The sequence below is a fragment of the Musca autumnalis genome, unplaced genomic scaffold (assembly GCF_047663935.1).
Source record: "Musca autumnalis isolate F117 unplaced genomic scaffold, ASM4766393v1 scaffold_2, whole genome shotgun sequence".
NCBI lineage: Eukaryota > Metazoa > Arthropoda > Insecta > Diptera > Muscidae > Musca > Musca autumnalis.
Window position 1 is genome coordinate 237,344,529 of NW_027411755.1, and position 22,733 is coordinate 237,367,261.

At 35.7% G+C, this 22,733-nt stretch overlaps 1 long non-coding RNA gene across 1 annotated transcript in view; it reads right to left on the reverse strand.

Moving 5' to 3' along the window:
- Nucleotides 1–3,097: 3,097 nt before the first annotated feature.
- Nucleotides 3,098–22,733, reverse strand: part of LOC141393366 (uncharacterized) — a 254,868-nt gene continuing 235,232 nt past the window's right edge. Inside the window, exon 4 of the long non-coding RNA XR_012410077.1 lies at nucleotides 3,098–3,134. This is a non-coding gene — a long non-coding RNA (uncharacterized lncRNA). The remainder of the gene's footprint in view (nucleotides 3,135–22,733) is intronic.

A 22,733-nucleotide genomic window follows, 5' to 3' on the forward strand; every position in this document is an offset into this window, starting at 1 on the left:
ATTTGGATTTGGGTGAACGGATTGAGCTGGAATCCTGGAATTTGTAATGAGGGTCACTGATGGAGAGTAACAAAGAAAGGTTTTTAGAAATTAGAACTAAAAGTGCACGAAAAGTACTAAATGGTACTAAATTTAGTACAATTTGGATTTGGGTGAACGGATAGAGCTGGAATCCTGAAATTTGGAATGAGGATAACTGATGAAGAGTAAAAATTAAAGGTTTTTGGAATTCGAACTATAAGTGTACGAAAAGTAATAAATGGTAGTAAATTTAGTACAATTTGGGTTTGGGTGAACGGATAGAGCTGGAATCTTGAAATTTGGAACGAAGGTCACTGATGGAGATTAGAAAAGAAAGGTTTTTGGAAAATCGAATTAAAATTATACGAAAAATACTAAATGGTACTAAATATAGTACAACTTGGGTATGGGTTAACGAATAGGGTCGGAATCCTGAAATTTGGAATGGGGGTCACTGATGAAGAGTAAGAAAGATGTACCAAAGGTCGAAAAGTCCTAAATGGTAGTTAGTTTAGTATGATTTGCATTTGAAGAGCTGGAATCCCGAAATTGGGAATTAAGATTACTGTTGGAATATAGAATTGAGATAAGGAGGTAGCTTTGGAAAATCGTTCTAATGTGCACGAAGTAGTACTAAATGGTACGAAATTCGCTATAATTTGTATTTGTGTGCGCAGATTATTGTTGGAGTGTAGGGTTGAGGTAGTTTTGGAAATTCGTACTTATGGAAAAGTGCTAAGTGGAACTACATTGGCTATAATTTGGGTTTAGTTGAACGGATAGAGCTGAGATATGAAAGTACATTTTGGAAAATCGTGTACGAAAAGTGCTAAATGGTACAAAATTTGGTACCTTTTGGTATTTGCTATATGGTATAGAATTTTGTATAATTTGTGATTTTGTAAAGGGTAGAACTGGAATTTTGAAATTCGGTATTAGATTAGCAATTGGTGTTTAGAGTGGAGGTAGGGAGGAGGTTTTGAAAATTCGTACTTATTTATACAAAAACTACTAAATAGTCCTCAAATGGGTTTCAAGGGAACTGGTAAAACTGGAAAACTGAATTGGGATTAGGATATATGTTGAATATAAGGAAGTAATTTTTGAAAGGTTTACCTATGTGTAGGAAAAGTTGGGTAACATGTTGATACCAAAACCATTTTAAATAGTTAAGGTACTAAATTTGGTGTTGGGTGTAGGAACAAAGCTGGGATTATATAATTTAAAAATACGCTATTTGTACAAAAAATACAAAATGGAAAATCGCCCTAAAGTTTGAGACAAGGTTCTGAGTTTGAAAAATTGTACTGAATATTGTCCCATTGATTTGATGTGAACGCCAAGGAGTTTCTAAATAATGTACTGAAATTAAGTAGTCAAACGTGAAGTATCTTTTCAGAAAATGTTTTTTTGTTCTGACCGCTTTGGTATGTAAATTTGAAAACGTGGTCCAATGCGACAATTTTGTTAACTAGAAGGTATTTACCCCTGATATTAAAAAATTCTAAATTGAAATGCCTTTAAAAAATTTTCCGTTATATACGGTTGACATACTGGTGCACATTAAGTACAATTTTTTGTAAAGAAGTTTTCTAACCTTTCATGCCACAAATTCCGAATTTCGGTTGGAAAATGCGCAGAAGATCTTCAAAATACTCTAAATCTTCAAAATATCTCTTCTAATAAACGTGGATTGAAGTGGAGATTTTTTAAATTAAACTTCTTCAAGGTCCAAATTTAAAGAAAATTGGAAAATATACATTTGTTCTTATTTAACGGACCTATTCGGGTTCTGGGCGAAACCGCTAAAGCTAGAACCTTGAATTGTGAATGTGCGTGATTGTTGTTGTGAAGGGGTGAGATAAAGTTTAGTGTTTGGAAATTCGTACTGGAAGAGAATGCTGTGTTAGTGAAGGGGTAAAACCAGGAGTCAAATCTGAAATTTGCAATATGATACGTAGTTTTGGAAATTCGAAATAAAAAATATGGTAGCTGACTACAATCAAAAAAATATTGGTAATAAAAATAGGTCGTAGTACAACAGAATCTCCAGTATTCACCATTTCCGTACTAAATATTGTTTATATATATTTCGTTTCCTTTCCGCATACGAAGTAGCGGGCATTTGCTAGTTGTCAATAAAAGTACAGCGATAATGAAAACTCTCTCTCTAACACAAAGAGGCACGCACACACAAATGCTAACATTTTCTAGGGAATAGCGGGAGCAGCAGAACACCAGTAAAAACAATTGCACAAAACAAATAAACATTGAACGTTTGTTTTGTATTTAAACTCATTTAGTGTTTCTTATTTCCGGTTTGTATGTGTACGTGTGCTATTCTTAGTTTAATTTCTTCATGTTTTGTTTTTAGTTTTGTACATTTGCACCGTGCACAATACTAAAGGAATATTTTTTAGTCTTATTTAAAGATACGTATATATATTGTGTGCATACGTAGTGTCGCAACTAATTTTTCTGTTAATATTTTTTTTGGATTAACAGATGTAAAACAGGTAACTATTAGAAATAATTTGAGACATAGTGGATATTAAAAACTATTTTCTCCAAGACTAGACTTTGAGTACCGCATTATATTCTAATATGGGTACTACTATAGTGCATCACCTAGTCGCCTTTAGGTTGTTGATACTATTTTATAACTTGTTTATATTATTTCATCAATTTTCATTTGATTGCCCTTCTTTTTATTGGCACTGTCATTGTTTAACAGACTAAATGGTTATTGGAAAAGCAAACAGAAAGTAAAGTTTGGTGGGGAAATAGGAAATGAAAATACAATCTCAACTGACAAAAAACGGAATTTCCAAACAACAACACACGAAACAAAAAAAAAAAGCAAATAGGGAACGAGCAAATAAAACCACACAAAAAAACAAGTTAGTAGGAAAGAACAAAACAATTCTGGGGCTAAATGAACGGAAATGCTTGTATCATTGGCGGTAAATTGTGACTGTTTGGTTTGTTACACAGTCTTCTTCGCTAGAATCAATTGTCCAACAAAGGTGGAAGAGAAGTGGAGGTAGTAAATGAACATAGTGCAAAATAAACATACCTGAGGGCATCAAAATTCCAATGTAGCAATCTGCAATCTGTAACAAGAAAGGAAAGAAAAACTCATTAAATCCACCAATTAAACCAATTGTGTTACATTTTTTGGTTTTCACATAAATTATTTAAAATATTAATTTAAGGGTCAAATTGCTTAATAGGGAATTATTATTCATAATAAATATTAATATAAAATATGATTAAATATTTAAATATTCTTTTTATGTGTTTATTTGTATAACTGGCAAAAAAGAAAAGGCTGAAAATCTATTTGTTCATTCTTCCTGCGGCAGGGTGCTATTTAAAAATGTATGAAATTAATCAACAAATGCAACTATTTTACAATTCGAAATGTATATACGAATTTTACATTTGTGTGTGTGGAGAAATGTGTGTTGTGCGTGTATCAGTTGCAGGTTGTAACATGAGCTAATATAAATTAAAACCAATAAGGAAAGGATCAAAGTGGGGCGGGCCGACTAATTGATACCCTACACCACTGTACATTTATTACAATAAAACTGCATCACACATTCCAAATTTCATCAAAATCGGACAGATTATAGCGTGCTTGGTGCAGCAAATACGTTAAATCGGTTGAAAATATATAGGGAGCTACATCCAAATATGAACCGATTTCGAAAAAAATTAGCACATCTATTTTCAGAGTTCGGTCAAATATACCAAATTTCATTTAAATCGGACGTAAGTAGAGTGTATGGTCCAGCAAATACCACAAATCTGCCGAAAATATATATAGGAGCTATATCCAAATCTGAACCGAATTCGATAAAATTCCGTAATTTAGACCGAATTGAGTTACACATTACAAATTTCATCGAAATCGGACATATATAGCGTTTTTGGGAGTTACATTCAAATCTCAACCGTTTTCGATAAAAATTGCTACATTTATTTTTAAACAGAATTCAGTCACACATTCAAAATTTCATCGAAATCGGACATATATAGCGAGTCTGGTGCAGCAAATACCACAAATCGGCCGAAAATAAATGTAGGGCATAACAAAGAGTTGGTTGGGACTTTTCAGTAATGGTTCGGTTGATTTCATTTATGCGGGTTAAGTTAAATGCACTTGTGACAACAAAAAACGAGTGAAGACGCGACAAAATTACCCTTGAATAACATTTTGTAAATTATATACCTTTATTGACCTTTAAATATGCTAAAGAGATTTTGCAAATATTTTCTCTGAGTGTATGGCTTTTAAACTAAATATTAAAAAAATAAGAATTAAATACTCCATATTATAAGATTTACTTGAATTATTATATATATATATTTTTTTTTTTTTTTTTGTAAAATAATTTTATTATTCATTCTAATATTTTTAATAATTTCCATTTGTGTCCTTACATATATTCTAAAAAGATTTTGCAAATATTTTTAGAATATTTAACAAGTAAAAAAGTATCAAAGGGTACTAAATTTAGTACAATTTGGATTTCGGTGAACGGATAGAGCTGGAATCCTGAAATTTGGCATTGTTATTACTGTTGAAGTGTAGGGCTAAGGTAGTTTTGGAAATTCGTACTTATAGTACTAAATGGTACTAAATTTGGTACAAGGGGGATTTGGGTGAACGGATACAGCTGGAATCGTGAAATGTGGAATTGTGATTTCTGTTGGAGTGTAGGATTGTGGTAGTTTTGGAAATTCGTATTTATTTGGGTGAACGGATAGAGCTGGAATCTCGAAATTTGGAATTGAAATTGCTATTGGAGTGTAGGATTGAGGTAGTTTTTCGAAATTCGTACTTATGTGTACGAAGAGTACTAAATTTGGTCCAATCGGGATATGGAACCTGAAATCCTGAAATTTGGATTTGAGATCATTGTTGAAGTGTAGGATAGAAGTAGTTTTGGAAATTCATACTTATGGGTACGAAAAGTACTAAATGGTACTAAATTTGGATTTGAGTGAACGAATAGACCTGTAGTGCGATTCTCTAACTCATTTTTTGATTTAACGACAAAAATTGGTAACATTAAAATGCAAAATTATGAATGAAAAGTTCAAATAAAAGTTGACAACAGTGTTGATATCGGTAGAATTTTACGACTACTTTTTATTGGTCGCTAACTTACCGAATAATATCGTTAATTACCAAAATTGTAAGCATTTTAATTTTACCGACATTTGTCGGTAACTCAAAAAATGAGTTAGAGAATCGCACTACTGGAATCTTTAAATTAGGAATTGAGATTTCTGTTGGAGTGTAGGATTAAGGCTACGTTGGAAATTCGTACTTATGGGTACTAAATGGTACTATATTTGGAAAAATTTGGATTTTGGTGAACGGATAGCGTTTGAGTCTTGAAATTTGAAATTAGGATTACTGTAGGAGTGTAGGACAGAGATAGTTTTGGAAATTCATAGTTATCGGTACGAAAAGTACTAAGTGGTAGTACATTTGGTAAAATTTGGATTTGGGGGAATGGATAGAGCTGGTAAGACTACTGTTGGAGTGTAGGATTGAGACATGGAGGTAGTTTTTTGAAATTCGTACTTATGAGCTCGAAATGTTCCAATTTAAATTGGCACTAATGGGCTCGAAATTTGGAAAATCGTGAAAACCTAAAGAACCCCTAAAAATGTGAACTTAAATCGCGATTTATTTGAAAATCCCCCCGGCGATTTTTTTGTTTCTTGATATTTCTCATATATGAACATTGTAGTTTCAGAATCTTCAAAAACTTCCCAGGTGTAAGCACCTTCTATTTAAAGTTAGTTAAAGCGCACTGTCCCAGCAAAAAGTTTGCCTCCAAAGAGGCAGTTAAATGATATGTACAAGTGATCTGGATGTGCATCAAATTATGCATTTTCACTCATGATTTTTACAAGAGCGTGACTACGGAAAGAGGCACTCCATTGCACTGCATTTTAACTGACCCTTTGGCACTGCATTTTAACTGACCCTTTGGCACTGCATTTTAACTGACCCTTTGGCATTGCATTTTATCTAACCCTTTGGGGTAGAATAGGAGGCAGTCCAAAGCACGTGTTTTGATACAGGCATTCTGCGGAAATTGTGCAAGCCATTACAAAATATGCAAGAACAAATAAAATGCATTTATTATTTGTGTAAAACAAAAATATTAACAACTTTATTACATTAACACAAATTATGAAAATTCTCCATTGAATTCAATCCCAATAATGCGTGTTTCCTCCGCTTGCATTTGTTCCAAGCTGAACTGTTTTTGCTTCATTTGCTAAATGGGTTGTCTTCCCATCACCAGTTAAGATTTCGACACGTACTCCAACAGCACTCCATTCGGAAATTTTCTTCTCGTGAGTTGCCGGAAAAATGTTCACAAATTAAATATTATTTAAATATTAAATATTATTTAGTTTGTATTAACAAATGTTTGGACATGTTAACACCCTTATCTCTTTTTGGAAAATGTAAGCCGCTGCCTGTAGAGATGTACAATCTGATTTATGTACATGTAGGGATATCTAACAACTGGGCAAACAACCGAGATATCGCAAAAGTCAGTAATATATCCAATTTTTCCATTTTTTTGTAATCACGATACAGGTTGAAATTTTGATCGGATAGTTACGAAATTGTGGGGGTAGATGGGGGCCCCACAGAGGAAGAAGCCTATTGATTTTGGTGATAGTCGGATAATATTTAGGGGTCGGAATGGGGAAAAACTCATGTAAAGACAAATTCAAAGTTTTATTTTTTGTGAATATATCGGCTTCTGGTAGGGGTATTCCAACGGTAAAGCCTGTCAATGGAAGAAGAAAATATTACCTTTACATTGGTGTAAAGTAGGTTGGCGAAGGTGGTCAAACAAGGGAGATACCACAATAGTCGGTAATGCATCCAATTCATTCATTTTTTTGCAATCACGCTACAGGTCATAATTTTGATCGGAGCCTCACGAAATTTTGGTTGCTTATGGGGGTCCCAGAGAGAAAGAGGCATATTATGTTTGGTGGTAGTCGGATTATATTCCCTAAAAGAAATGTTTACCAGTAAAAAGCTTATGCACAGGGGTAGTGGTGTAGGGTATCACATGTTCGGCCCCGTCCCTACTATAGCATTTGCTCACTTATTATATCAGATTTTTTCCGAGATTTCCTAACCTTTTTTCCGATTATTTTCCGAGTGCTCTGCGCATTCTCCGAAGGGAAATTTTAACTCGTTTTTTCCGATTAGTTTCCGAGTACCCTGTAAAGAAATTTTTATTTGTTTCTTTTTCTTGCGAGCAAAAATCTCGAACTTCGGCTGAGAGTTTATTGTATACAATCAACGCCAACGGTAAGGGAAATGTCTTTGCTTTGTTTGCATTGTTTTAGTTCTTTGGCAGCAGTTAGGTGAGTACAACACAGCGGAACAAATTGTTGTGTGTTTTAAAACAAATGAAAATGGGAAGATTGCATACATCTTTTGTAAAACCTTGTTTATAATAATTAATATTTTAAATCTATTTTAGATACGTCAAATAAAGAACAACAGCGTGATGACATTTGGAAACTTTATTAGGAAAGACTGTGTTTTATAATTTTACAAGCATACAAAATCAGCGGGCAGTAGCAATGAATACTATTAAATCAAACTTGTGAAGTCGATCAAAAAAATAAAAAAAAATCGCATTACACATCCGAAAATTTTCCGAATTTCGTATAAATCACAGGCATTTTTCGATTTTCGAAAAAAATTTTCGAAAATATTCAGTTTGTTTTCCGAATATAGGATCACACATCCGATAATTTTCCGAATATCGGATCCAACACCCGATAATGTTCCGACTATCGGATCAAACATCCGAATATTCGAATATTCGAATATTCGAAATATTCGAATATTCGAAATTCTGAAAATTTTCTGCCCATGTTCCTTTAGAGTTTTGCCCGAAATTGTGCAGAATATCAAAATTTCCCTCAAAATTTCCAATTTATTTTATTCGAGTTTTTAAACGATTTCGTTTAGAAACTCGAATGCTCCTTCCGACTTTCTTCCGACAAAACTTTCCGAATTCTTGGGCACCTTCAAATAATTTTGTTTCGATTTCGGAAAGATTCAGAATCGGAAATTTGTGCAGAGTTTCGTTTCGAATTCGGAAAAAATTGTTAGCTGGGTAATTTTAATATTTTGTAATTTTTCCCCTTACTTATGGGGTAACAAGTATTCTAAAAAGATTTTGCAAATACTTTCTCTGAGTGTAGCACTTTTAAAATATTTAAAAATAATTAAATACTCAATAGGCTAATATTTACATTAGCTCTATGTGAATTATAGCTGTTATATATTTATGAAAAAACGTCCACACACGCAATCACACTCACATTGAAAATTCATATGTTTACCTTTTGATATGAATTTGTTTATTTACATTAAAGTGCTAAATTAAAACGATTATCTCGAATATCAAATCATAAATTAAATTTATATCCATTAAAATCTAAAACTGACAAAAAATATAAGGACAACACACATGCGGATGTGAACACAAACCCCAGCAAGCAAAAACTATCGCGGAAGTGACTTAGGCGTGTCGCCCAGGGCGATTAAAACTGTCGTGGCGATAGTCGCAGAAGTCACCCTGAAGTGACCTCCGTTGTGAAGAAATGAACCACGCCGGCGTGTCGTCTTGGAAGTCACTCCAGCGACACTTCTAGAAGATCATTTCCGCGATAGTTCTAGAAATTTAAAAAAAAATATGTTTCTATTTATTTTTATTTGAAATTTTTTATTTTTATTTATTTATTTAATTTTTATTTATTTTTCTTCTCTTTTAGAGAATTTATTCTTTGCAATTTCCGCTTACATTAATTTTGCCATTTTAAAAATGTGATGTTTTATTGCCTTACTTGGGAAGCGAATCCGGACCTTCAGAGTGCAAAGCGAGTATGCTTACCACTGCACCACCGCCTCATGTAATCATCAGATAGAAAATGTTCTATATTTGTTCAAATGTGTTGAATCATTAAATAAATGTAAACAATCGCCTTGGAAGTCACTCAGAAGTCACTCCAAAGTGTCGGCATACGCGATAAAACGTAATCACAATAAGGCTGTGGAAATTGTTTGTGTAATTCACCAACTATCTTCCTTGGCGTGTCTCCGGAGTGACCTCTTAGGCGAGGGAGTGCGAAACTCACTTCCAATTGCTGGCAGGGACACTACACGTATGTGTTTGCAAATGTATAATGGGCAGCTGACACAAATAGAACAAATACAGCTAGCCAGCCCATCAGCAACCATAACTTAAGCTAGGGTCACATTAGGCGAATATTTGCTCTAGCGACCGGCAGTGTACGCTTACTGAGAGCAAATGAGCGCAAAAAATGCATTGAATATTTAATCCAAAAAAACCCTTCCCATATGTATATTTATTTGTTCTTGAAACAAAACCAAATTTTTTGTAGAATGTAAACAAATTATTACACAAATAAATTTGTAATATAAACCGCTTTTTATTTTGCTAATTTTGATCCACGATACTTCTTTGTTATTCATAAAATAAGTAAAAACAGAGTTAATGATGGACAGGGTCGGTCATGTGATACCCGCACTACTCTAGACCATAACATTTTACTGGAATCTTATATTGTGTAGTAAATGAGCACAGGACCCCTGGCATCCATGGCTTGGCGGTTCAAGGTTTTCGTATGACATATATGTAGGCGGAAGACAGAACCAAAATTTTTGTGAGGTCGCCTCTAGTCTTATCACCGTTTGATCTCTGCCTTTCACCATTGGAGGAGGTATAAACCGCGTTTTATACAAGCAGGTTTCCTGGACTATAGCCACGTTGAATTCAGAATGCGTAATGCGGGAGAAGTTCGGTCGCCGCAGCTTTGCAGTGATGTAGATCAATCGAAGTTTGGACGGCGGGGACTTACATTATTTGCGAGGTAAGCGCAATTTATCCCTGGAATTCACCACACCCCAATTATTAACTTTCCTGTATGCATTTGTAAATATTCCAAGCTCTGCTTGTCTATCAAGGAAAGTAGCTGAGTACCTTCCAGTCCTCATGCCTAACGTCATGGGCAGGGACGTACGAAGACCATATTTAGGGGGCCGGGCCCTCCGAGATTAAAGTTTTCGAACATTTTGCTTCCAAGAAGTCATACTTTGTCTAGTGGCCACCCCTCAAAATTAATTTCTTTGTGCGTTGCTGGTCTAAAGGGTTCCCACCGTCTCCGTTTTCGGTGACGCTGAAACAGCTAGTTTGCAAGGGTGAATTTTACATTCGATTCTTCAGAAATTAAAATAACATAATTAATAATTTTGACAGTCTTAGAGATCCCAGTCTTGCCGGATCATCAGAGAGGATTGTCTTCCGAAGATCAACTTCCATTAGCAACCAATGACTATCACTAATTCCACCTTAGGGATCGACTCTGTCAATGACCAGAAGTTCATCCGGGATAATCATCCGAAAAGCCCTATCGATGATATCACTGTACGTGGGACCCGTAGTTGATACCGCCTATAAAAAGAAATTCATACTTTTGCAGACATTCGAACTGTGGCGAGCCACTAAATGAACTTGCTAGTAAGACAAGACTGCATTATCCCATGTAACTACCGATATGCTTTCCTGGCTAAAACCAATGGATGAGCTATCGTCTAACAGACATAAGAAACTGCATCATAAATTAGGTTAAGGGTGAGATGTGGCCCCTAAGGTCGTCTCCGAAAGGAATTTGCGATCCGTCAGTGCTGGAACTCTCTTTCTTTAATCTTGTAGGGGTTGTCTATAGAGAAGATGGCCACTGGGCTAATGCCACGGCAGCGGGTTCTTTCGTACCGGATTTGACCCGGAACCACACAACATCAATGTTCCGGCCAGCGGCTGCCACCTCAGTGTACACGTGTTTGTATTTGTTTCGTTTTTCTGTGTTAAGAGCAGCATATCCCGGAATGCCTGCTCCGAATTCTGTTGGTTCGTTCCGGGACGGAGGAAAACCCAGGACCAATTTATTTGCGCTCAGTTTGTTACATTCGCATCTTCACCCATATCCAACCTTCGGTGAGATGCAATAGATGTCAGGAGTGGGTGCATCTAAGGGGCTGCTATGGACTTGTCCACGTGAGGGACTACGACAGGGACTATGTTGCTGCATGCTGAGTGGATACAGTCCCCAGGGAATCGTCATGGGATTACGAAACTCTCTCGTCGTCTGATTATGAAACTCCCCCGCAGTCCCCTCGACAGCAAACGCACACACAGAATTTAACATCAGCCGTTGTTGTCCCAATCCCAGAAAATGCATCCTTTTTGCAATTTAATTGCAGTGGACTCCGAGGTAAGATCGAGGAAATAGTAGATTTCATGAGTCGGAAGAACAACAAGGTCGCGGCGCACAGTGGTTCAGAATCGTTTTTTCCTGGTCAAAATTCTGTAACTTTTGAACGGATAGAGATATATTCATAATTCTTTTTTTTGTTAGACAGATAACACAATCAGCTTTCAGACGAATTATAAGCGGTCAAGTTCGGTTTGGTAGTTGCTGAGAAATTCAAGGTCAATGTTAAACTTTTGAGTTTTTTAACTATTTTTCATCAAAATATGAGTGTTTCTGTGGTTTTTATATCTTCCTATGTATCAAAGATGGTCAAACACCAACAAATAAACAAAATAATTACCAAAAAACAAAAAAAAAAAAAAATTCAAAAAAATTTCGAAAAAAATTTTTTTCAAAAATTTGTAAAAAAAAATTACCAAAAAAATTTAAAATTTTTCAAAAATTAAAAAAATTCTCCTTGGGTTTTAATTAAACTTATATAAGTCGTATAAAAACTCAAAAAAGTTGTAATTTGTGTCAAAAAACTGTAATTCATATGGAAACAGTATAGAAAAACACACATTTTTACCCATGTAGTTTCAATAAATTGAAAAAAGTGTTAAACGGACGGAACGGGACGGGTACAAAAGTATATATGGGCTAAAAGAGGAGACTCTCGAGCATCTTTCCGTGAAAACAGAACTTTGTTCCATGTTGTTCCACAAAAGTTCTAGTCCACTAAATTTGGAATTTCATAAAATTTAGTACCCGAGGAAAAATAAAATAGATAATGCTGTGTAAACGATACGGTAATTTACTAAAACGATTTTTAAAGGCCACAATCCTACCTACCTTTTAAAAAAGCAATGAACACAATAACTGTTATAGTTTCAGAGAAATAGCTTCGGCTTTCTCCAGAAATTTGCAAAAATGACGTATTTCCCAAAAATGGGGAAAATGCTCGTCTTTAGGGGCACGCCACGCCCACACCTTCCAATATTTGGGCCTAATTTTTTGGTTTCCTTAGTTCCAATATGTTTACTATCGAATCCCATATAGAAATTAAATATCTTTGACAAAACAAAATTTTGATTTTTTGGCCAGGAAAATCGATTCTTGAACCATTGTGCGGCGGTGCAAGAAACCAAGCTCAACAACAACTGTAGCTTACAACGTTGTGATGGTTACAACGTGTTAAGGAAAGATCGCACCAGAAATGGAGGTTGGGGATTGGATCAGACCATCTCCTCATACATACAAAGAATACAACCCTCCTTCATCACCTCTGAACGCCGCACATTCGTCAATCATAAGAAAGCTGATTGGCCGAGTTTCAGAGAGTTCACCAATCACCGCTTCAGAGAATTGCCCAATCCTTCTGATGTTCGGGTAGCGGAAAGGACATTCCGAGACATCATCACTGCTGCAGCCGCTCGCCATATCCCTGCTGGTCGAATACCCGAAGTAAGACCAAACTTCCCAGCAGAGGCGACGGGATTCGCAAATGCGCGTGATGAGCTTCATTGAGCCAACCCCAATGACCCCAGAGTCAGGGAGCTGACACTGGAAGTTAACAGGCTGATCGGCGAACATAAGCGGAACAATTGGTTAAATCGTGGGCAACGGTTAAGTCACTCTCGAACCCTGGAAGGATGGAAGATAGGACCTCAGTCACATTTGGCGACGTTACGTTGACTGACTCGAAGAGGTGCGCAAGTTATTTCAATCGACAGTTTGTCGAGCACCCCGAGAGTGACTGGGCGAAGAGGAGAGTATTACGTCGCATCAGATCTCTTTCTGCTGAGGATGGACCACCACAGTTTACCATGGATGATGTTGCGAATGCCATCAGGAACGCTAAATCATCCAAAGCGTTGGGCCCTATCAAGCTATCAAGTTGATGATCATCAGCATGGATTCCGTAAGCAGCACAGCACGACAACAGCGCTGCACGCCACCTCCACATATATCTGTCAAGAACTCAACCAGAGACAGCAGTGTGAAAGAATAGTGATGGTGGCGCTTGACTTATCAAAAGCCTTTGATACAGTCAGGCACTCCACGCTGTTTGAGGACATTAAGCAGACAACCATCCGGCTCAGCTTGAAACGCTGGATAGTCAATTATATGTGTGGACACCAGTCGTATGTGGAATTCAGGAACAAGAAGTCCAAACCCCGTAGAGTGAAACAGGGAGTTCCCCAAGGTGGGGTGATATCTCCAGAACTATTTAAACTTTATCTCTCCTACATTCCGCCCCCTACAGACGGCATCGAGATCTTAACGTATGCGGATGATTGCACGACCATGGCGCCAGGTACCTTCCCTGATGACATCTGTGAGAGACTGAACTCCTATTTAACCGCGAGGAATATGCAGATTTCCGCCACAAAATCCACATCCACTCTGTTCACTACATGGACAGGGCAGTTTGGGAGAGAATTGAATATCGTGGTCGACGGTAGCAGAATTTGGATCACAAACTGACCCAAAATTTTGGGGGTCACATGCGACACTACTTGCCCGCACGCCACTGCTTTCTGCGACAAACTGAAAAGTAAGAACAAGGTCCTCAAGTCTCTAGCCGGCAGCACTTGGGGTGCAGATAAAGAAACCTTGTTGACCACATATAACGCAATAGGTCGGTCTGTGGTAAGCTATGCTGCGCCAGTTTGGTCCCCGGGATCATGTGATACGAATTGGAAAAAGATTCAAAACTGCCAGAATGAGGCCCTGACAACAGCAACAGGGTGCCTCCTCAAGTCTTCAGTGGACCATATACATGAGGAGGCAAAGATTCTTCTTCTAGTAAAGCAACACAATGAGATGCTTTCGTTGCAGTACATGCTTGGGTGATACCGTGAGAGCCATCCCAATCACCATCTGCTGGCTAGGACCGACTCATACAGGCAGATCAGGAAGGATATTCATGCTCTAGAAGGAGAGGTCCAATGATACAGGAGAGAACCCCTAGATCAACAGGCATATCAAGCAGGTTTAAATAGTATTCACACGGATGCAGTTGCTAAGGCCATACGCAAATATAGTGTGAATAAAGTCCTCGGAGTACATCCCCCATCTCTCGCAGCTGAGGAGCGTCAGCTGCCATGCCAAACTAGAGTAGTATTTTGCAGTAGCCTAAATTTTTTTGGGCGGAAATCGACCACGCCGTGCAAGACATATGCCCAGTATGCGGCATGGACCCGCACGACCCAAAACACCTTTTCAATTGCCCCGCCAAACCATTTCATCTAACTCCAGTGGATCTGTGGTTACATCCCATCGAAGCAGCCACTTTCCTGGAACTGGAGATAGACCCAGAGCCAGATTGAACAGAAGAACATACAAACATAATAATAAACACTGTTACAACAACGACAACTGGGCTAATTTACATTATCGTAGTTCATCGCAGGGCTCATCTACTCTATAGCAGATGTCCACTTGCCTCTTCTACTCAATAGAAGACGACCACTGCCCTTATCTACTCTACAGTAGATGACCACTGGCTTCACCTAGGTTCATCTACTCTGCAGTAAATGACCATTGAGCTCATCTACTCTATAGTAGATTACTACTGGGTTCATCTACCATATCGTAGATGACCACAGGGCTCATCTACTCCATAGTAGATGACAAGTAGGCTCATATACTACGTAGTAGATAGCAGCTGGGCTCATTTAGTTGACAGTAGACTGTCAGTGGGCTCATCTACTTCTCAGTAAATGGTCACTGGGCAATCGTCAAACTAATCCACTGTATTTCATTCGAAAAGTTTGTAGTACGCCTACTTTATGACCCCTTAAAAGTATTCATGAAAATTCGAAAATTCCTTAACCAGTTCGAATATACTACCAAGTTGAAGTGGTGGCAGAAAATATGGATAAATCGTTATGCTAAATTCTGTTGATTTAAATATATTTTATATTTCTTTATGGAAATAGTTTTGTTCTTAATTGAAAATATAATAAACGTGTTTCAAAACGAAATATGGGTTCCCCAACCAATTCATGACGAAAAATAGTAGGAAATGGATTGGGTTATTGAAAGCAACCTTTTGCATACCCTACTCAAAAACGAGGATTTGCAAAAATATGAAAGCAGATATACTTCGTGTCAGTGTTTAGGGTTTTACACAAATTAAGGTTCTTTATTTACTCCCTTTCAAGAATAAGAAATTGGTGTAGAGTATCAAAACTTACATCCAAAATTTTCCCTTTCACTTTTGCACCCTTCTTCCTTTTGTTTTTCATTTTTTTATTTTCTCTGACTGTGATGAGAGAACGAGAAAGAAACATAAATTAAACACAAGAGCCACCTACATGATGTTGCAGATGCAACTGCTACTATTTACGTCGAGTGTGATGATAAATTTAAATACTCAAGAGTATTTAAAACAAGAAGCAAATATTCATGCATATGCAATGCAATTATATACTCACACTCAACCTACAAACAGACACATATCTTTACCTTAGATATACATATGCTCATACATCTATGTATAACAGTAGTTCTCTTTACCTCAATGACGGCAATCATACCAGAATACCCAGAGTTGAAGAAATATGTTTCTTTATGTTGAAAAGGGGAATGGTTGGAAGGGAGAGGAGACCGCGTCCCTGCTTAATTTTATTTAGTTATATAGACTCTCAACACACACACACATTATTACCTCAGAAACATATACATATGTCCATACATCTATGTTTAACACTAGTTCTCTCTACCTCAATGGATGCAATAAATACCAGAATACCTGGAGTTGAAGAACAATATTTCCTTACATAGCAAAGTAAAATGGCAGTGAGGGAGATGCGACCGTGTCCGTGCTTAATTTTATTTCATGTGATTTACAATGTTTTACAAGTGCGTAAAGTTCTTTCTACTTTTACTTCAACTTAAAGTACAGAGGTGTAAAATTTTTCAATGAACTGCTGCTGCTGAATGCAATTTCTCACTTTAATTCGCAACAGATATTTTGTTTTGTAACCGTCGTCCCTCGTTCTCCACAGGTTGTATTCATTCTATGATGCATTTAGAATAAGTTTTTGTCGCTTTGAAAAATATGCTTCCTATTATTCTTAAGTTTGCCATTGAGTTCGCTCGGTTTGTTGGTTGGTGGCTTTATTTGGTTTTCTTTTTTTACTTGCTTTTATGTGCATAATAAGAAGAGACACGAAGGAATAAACAATTTACTAAACATAAGTAGGGATTCTAACAAGAGTTTTATGCAATTATATTTATAAAAAAACACAACAACAAACTTGTATTTATGGAATATAGCTATTTAAGGGAAGGGTTATAGAGGGTGGAAAGAGAAGAAAAATTATTCTTATAAATTGTAAGGCACAGTGACATCCGATCTGTTCTTTAAACAACCTTTAAAATCCACTTTTATTAGTCGGATGGTGGATGAAAAATAATGTTTACAATTATTTTTTCAAAATCCACCTTAACGATTTTTGAAGAAATATTGCTTAAAAATCCGAAATTTTTGAAAAATATTTAAAAAAAAAATCCAAGATTTTTAAAAAATATTTTAAAAATCCAAGATTTTTGAAAAATATATTAAAAATCCAAATTTTTTGATAAATATTGTTTAAAAATCTAAGATTTTTGAAAGATATAAACAAATTTAAGATTTTTAAAAAAATATTGTTTATTGAAATATTTTGTTTGTCCTGTTTTAGTTGAAGATTCAATCATTGGCTTTACTTCATCACTTTCCTCTTTGCAGAGAAAAATGTTTACAAAACGTACTGACAGCTTGCAAAATTTACTAATCGCTACCAATATCATGATTTCATACCGGTGAAGGGAATTATCAATTGGCTTTTCAGTTTTTGAAATGACGATTTCTTAGTGAAAACCGGAACTCTTTAAGCATCGAGTATTCTCATGTTAATGAGAATGATGCTCACTTTTCGGCTTTCCCAAAAAAAACATGAGAACAAAATATTTGCATCATTTCAAAAACTGAAAAGCCAATTGATAATTCCCTTCGCCGGGATGAAATCATGATATTGGTAGCGATCAGTAAAATGCGCTTTGTAAACATTTTTCTCTGCAAAGAGGAAAGTGATGAAGTTAAGCCAATGGGGATATACTCCAGACTTAAGCAATCGTTTATTGAAATATATTAATTAAAAAATCCATGATATTTGAAAAATAATGTTTAAATAATCCAAGCTTTTTGAAAAATGTTTTTTAAAATCTAAGATTTTTGAAAAATATGGTTTAAAAAATCCACTAGAAAACAAGTGAGCAAAGGCTATAGTCGGGACTGAGCCGACCATGTGATACCCTACACCACTACCCCTGTGCATAAGTTTTTCACTGGTAAACATTTATTTTAGGGAACATAATCCGACTACCACCAAAAATATTTTGGTTTTTAATAAAAAAAATATACCTCTTTCTCTCTGGAACCCCCATAAGCAACCAAAATTTTGTGACCATCCGATCAAAATTTCGACCTATAGAACGGAAGAATTGGATGCATTACCGACTATTGTGCTATATCCCTTGTTTGACCAACTTCGCCAACCTATTTTACACCAATGTACAGGTAATATTTTCTTCTTCCATTGACAGGCTTTGCCGTTGAAATAACCCTACTAGAAATCGATATATTTACAAAGAATAAAATTTTGAATTTGTCTCCACATGAGTTTTTCCCCATTCCGATCCCTAATTATTATCCGACTATCACTAAAATCAATAGGCATCTTCCTCTGTGGGGCCCCCTATCAACCCCCAAAAATTCGTGACAATCCGATCAAATTCCAACCTGTAGCGTGTTTACAAAAAATGGAAACATTGGATATATTATATTTTATAATATATTTTGCGATATCTCGGTTGTTTGCCCACTTACCCCAAAATACTTTGCGTCAATATAAAGGACATCTTTTCTTCTTCCATTCATTTTGGAATACTCCTACTAGAAGAGGAAATATTCGCATATAAAAACAAAACCTTTGACTTTTCTCCACATAAGCTTTTCGCTTATTCCGACTCCTGAATATTATCCGATCTTCATCAAACTAAATAGGCTTCTTCCTCTGTGGGACCCGCATAAAATTCCAAAAACTTCGTGATGATCCGATCCAAATTGCGACCTGTAGCGTTATTACAAAAAAATCGGAAAATGGTATGCATTACCGACTGTTGCGATATTCCTGTTGATTGAGCAGCTACGACAACCTACTTTACATCGTAGTAAAGGTGATATTTTCTACTTTCTTTGCCAGGTTTTGCTTTTGATATACCTCTTAAAAAAAACAGAGATATTGGCTTTGAAATAAAACGTTGACCTTTCTCCAAATAAGTGTTTGCCCATTTCGACCACTGAATATTATCCGACCATCATTAAAATCAGTAGACTTCTTCCTCTGTGGGACCCCCATTAACCCCCAAAATTTCGTGACGATCCGATCAAAATTGTGACCTGTAGCGTGATTACAAAAAAATCGGAAAATGGGATGCATTATCGACTATTGTCATATCTCTGCTATTTTACCACCTACGACAACCTACTTTACATCGTTGTAAAGGTGATATTTTCTACTTTCCTTGCCAGGTTTTGCTTTTGATATACCTCTTAAAGAAACAGAGATATTGGCTTTGAACTAAAATGTTGACTTTTCTCCAAATAAGTTTTTTGCCCATTCCGACCCCTAAATATTATCCGACCATCACCAAAATCAATAGGATTCTTTCTCTTTGGGACCCCAATTAACCCCCAAAATTTCGTGACGATCCGATCAAAATTGGGACCTGTAGCGTGATTTCCAAAAAAATTGATAAATGGGATGTATTACCGACTATTGCGATATCTCCGTTATTTGGTTACCTACGCAGGCCTAGTTTACATCATTGTAAAGAAGGGATATTCTACTTTCATAGTCAGGCTTTGCTTTTGGAAAGTTTCCAACCAAAGCTGTGATATTCGTCAATATAATTAAAATCGCATAAATGAAAATTGGGTTTTTATTTGCTAGTATTGTTATATCTTCGTTGTTTGATCACCTACGAGCACCAACTTTACATCATTAGAAAGGTTATATTTTCTACTTTCATTGTCAGGTCTTGCTTTTGGTATACCCCATACAGAAGCTGAGATATTCGTTTTGGAAAAAAACGTTGTCTTTTTATCCACCTAAGTTTTTGGCCCTTTCCGACCCCTAAATATTATCCGACCATCACTAAAATCAATAGGCTTCTTCCCCTCCGGGACCCCCATCAATATCCAAAATTTCGTGACGATCCGATCAAAATTGCGACCTGTAGCGTGATTACAAGGTTTAGATGGACAGACGGACAGACGGACAGACGGACGGACGGACGGACTGACGGACGGACACACATAGCCAGATCGACTCAGCTCGTCGAGACATTAATTTTGGAATATATAAGTATGGGTCTACGACCATTATTTCGATGCGTTACAAACTTTTTGGCCAAAACCAACTTATAATACCCTCCCCACATAGTGGTGTAGGGTATAAATATAGTTTAAGAAATCCACGATTTTTAAAAAATATTTAAAAATCCACGATTTTTTAAAAAATATAATAAAATATTCAAGAGTTTTAAATAATATTAATTAAAAATTCTACGTTTGTTAACAATTTTATTTAAAAAGCAACGATTATTTAAAAATCGCACGATTAAAAAAAAAAATATGTAAAAACGCACGATTTAAAAAAAAATATTATGTAAAAATCGCACGATTTTTTAAAAATATTCTTAAAAAATACACGTTTTTTAAAAAATATTATTAAAAAAATCCACGATTTAAAAAATATTATTTAAAAAATACACGTTTTTAAAAAAATATTATCTAAATATCCACGATTTTTTAAAAATATTTATTTAAAACAACCACGTTTTAAAAAAAATTATTTCAAAAACCACGTCAAAAAAATATTTTAAAATCCACGATTTAAAAAAATATTATTTAAAAATCCACGATTTTTAAAAAATGTCATTTAAAAATTTACGATTTTCGAAAAATTTTATTTAAGAATTTACGATTTTCAAAAAATTTTATTTATTATCATAAATATATGTTTACTAGACCGGGGCGATTTGTATGGAAGGAAAAAAGTGTTATCGGGCGCCTGGAGTTTCTGATTCTTGGGATTGTACTGAACAAAAAAGTCAACTAGACCATATGTCTACGGTGAAAATCGAGCCCCCGGATTTTGACTTGAAGTTTTTTTTCAAGGATTTTTGGATACTTTGGCATATATCAACCAAACCACTGAGATTTTCTATCCAACGCAAAGACAACAATTGTAGCCAAGACAATAATAAAGAACTCTTTAGTACATCGCAAAAGCATTGGAACGCTCCTTCAGGCAGTTATGGCCTCGAGAAAGTGCACATTTTTCGGAAAATATCGATAAATGACACTGTGGGACTCAAATTCAGTGGATGGAAAATCCCTTTTGAAGATGAAAGCCCTCGGTGAGTGTACTAAGAACCCTAAAGGAAAATTTCACCATAGATCAAGTTTCCGAGATATTGCGTGATTAATGGTTTCATTTTGTCCCCTTTATTTGTGAGAAAATAGCTTTATATCTCAATAAAGTGTTATTGTACCTTAATTTTAATATTGCACGCCTTCAGTCAAATCGAATGATGAATCGTTTTGTAGAATATTTCATCCCTCTAACTCCATTCCTTTTATGTCCTTTTCGTCCTTTATTTTTTGAACCGTAGTAAAAGTACCAGAAGACGAGATTTTACAGCATCCAAATATTCTACAAAAATGTTGTTCAGAAGATTTTAGGTACGGTTCTCATTGATGACCAATCGATATTTCCCCGTTTTCATGGTCCTTTTTGACATTTACCCGGTTTTTGTTCAGAAAACTATGTTTTGTTTTTATGTATATTCGTTATTAGTATATGGTGCTTTTGAAATACTTACCATAAATAGCTCTTGTAATGACGAACACGTTAATAACAAATTTTATTGAAGGATAGATCCGGTTATCTCAATTTTTGAACCGGTTATTCTGATATCAAAACCGTTTTTGGAACCGGTTTTAAGTAACGGATTAACCGTATATGTATATCATTAGAAAGCTAATAAAATGGGCAATCAAATGACAGCAAGTAGCTGATTACAACTTTGTTGGTTCCGAAGCTAGAACAAAAAAACCGCTTTCTTAAACCGATTTTGATGTAAAATATCACTGGTTTCAAAAATTCTTTTTGGCGATGAAAGTCGATTAAGATAGTATTATAACTCTGGAAAGACAGTTATGCCATAGGTAAAACTTCTGAGTTATGGTGAGATGAATTTGTGTTATGTTGTTTTTTTATCATGCACTTAAAGTCCATCAAGAATGAATTAATTCCCCATTACTCAGAAGTTTGAACCACGTCAACCCAGTGATATTTTACATTTTTTTATAGCTTCCAACAAAGTTGTAATCAGCCACTTGCTGTCATTTGATTGAACATTTTATTAGCTTTCTAATGATATACATATACGGTTAATCGGTTACTTAAAACCGGTTCCAAAATCGGTTTTGATATCAGAATAACCGGTTCAAAAATTGAGATAACCGGATCTATCCTTCAATAAAATTTGTTATTAACGTGTTCGTCATTACAAGAGCTATTTATGGTAAGTATTTCAAAAGCACCACATACCAATAACGAATATACATAAAAACAAAACATAGTTTTCTGAACAAAAACCGGGTAAATGTCAAAAGGACCATGAAAACGGGGAAATATCGATTGGTCATCAATGAGAACCGTACCTAAAATCTTCTGAACAACATTTTTGTAGAATATTTGGATGCTGTAAAATCTCGTCTTCTGGTACTTTTACTACGGTTCAAAAAATAAAGGACGAAAAGGACATAAAAGGAATGGAGTTAGAGGGATGAAATATTCTACAAAACGATTCATCATTCGATTTGACTGAAGGCATGCAATATTAAAATTAAGGTACAATAACACTTTATTGAGATATAAAGCTATTTTCTCACAAATAAAGGGGACAAAATGAAACCATTAATCACGCAATATCTCGGAAACTTGATCTATGGTGAAATTTTCCTTTAGGGTTCTTAGTACACTCACCGAGGGCTTTCATCTTCAAAAGGGATTTTCCACCCACTGAATTTGAGTCCCATTTTGTAGCACAGTGTCATTTATCGATATTTTCCGAAAAATGTGCACTTTCTCGAGGCCATAACTGCCTGAAGGAGCGTTCCAATGCTTTTGCGATGTACTAGAGAGTTCTTTATTATTGTCTTGACTACAATTGTTGTCTTTGTGTTGGATAGAAAATCTCAGTGGTTTGGTTGATATATGTCAAAGTATCCAAAAGTC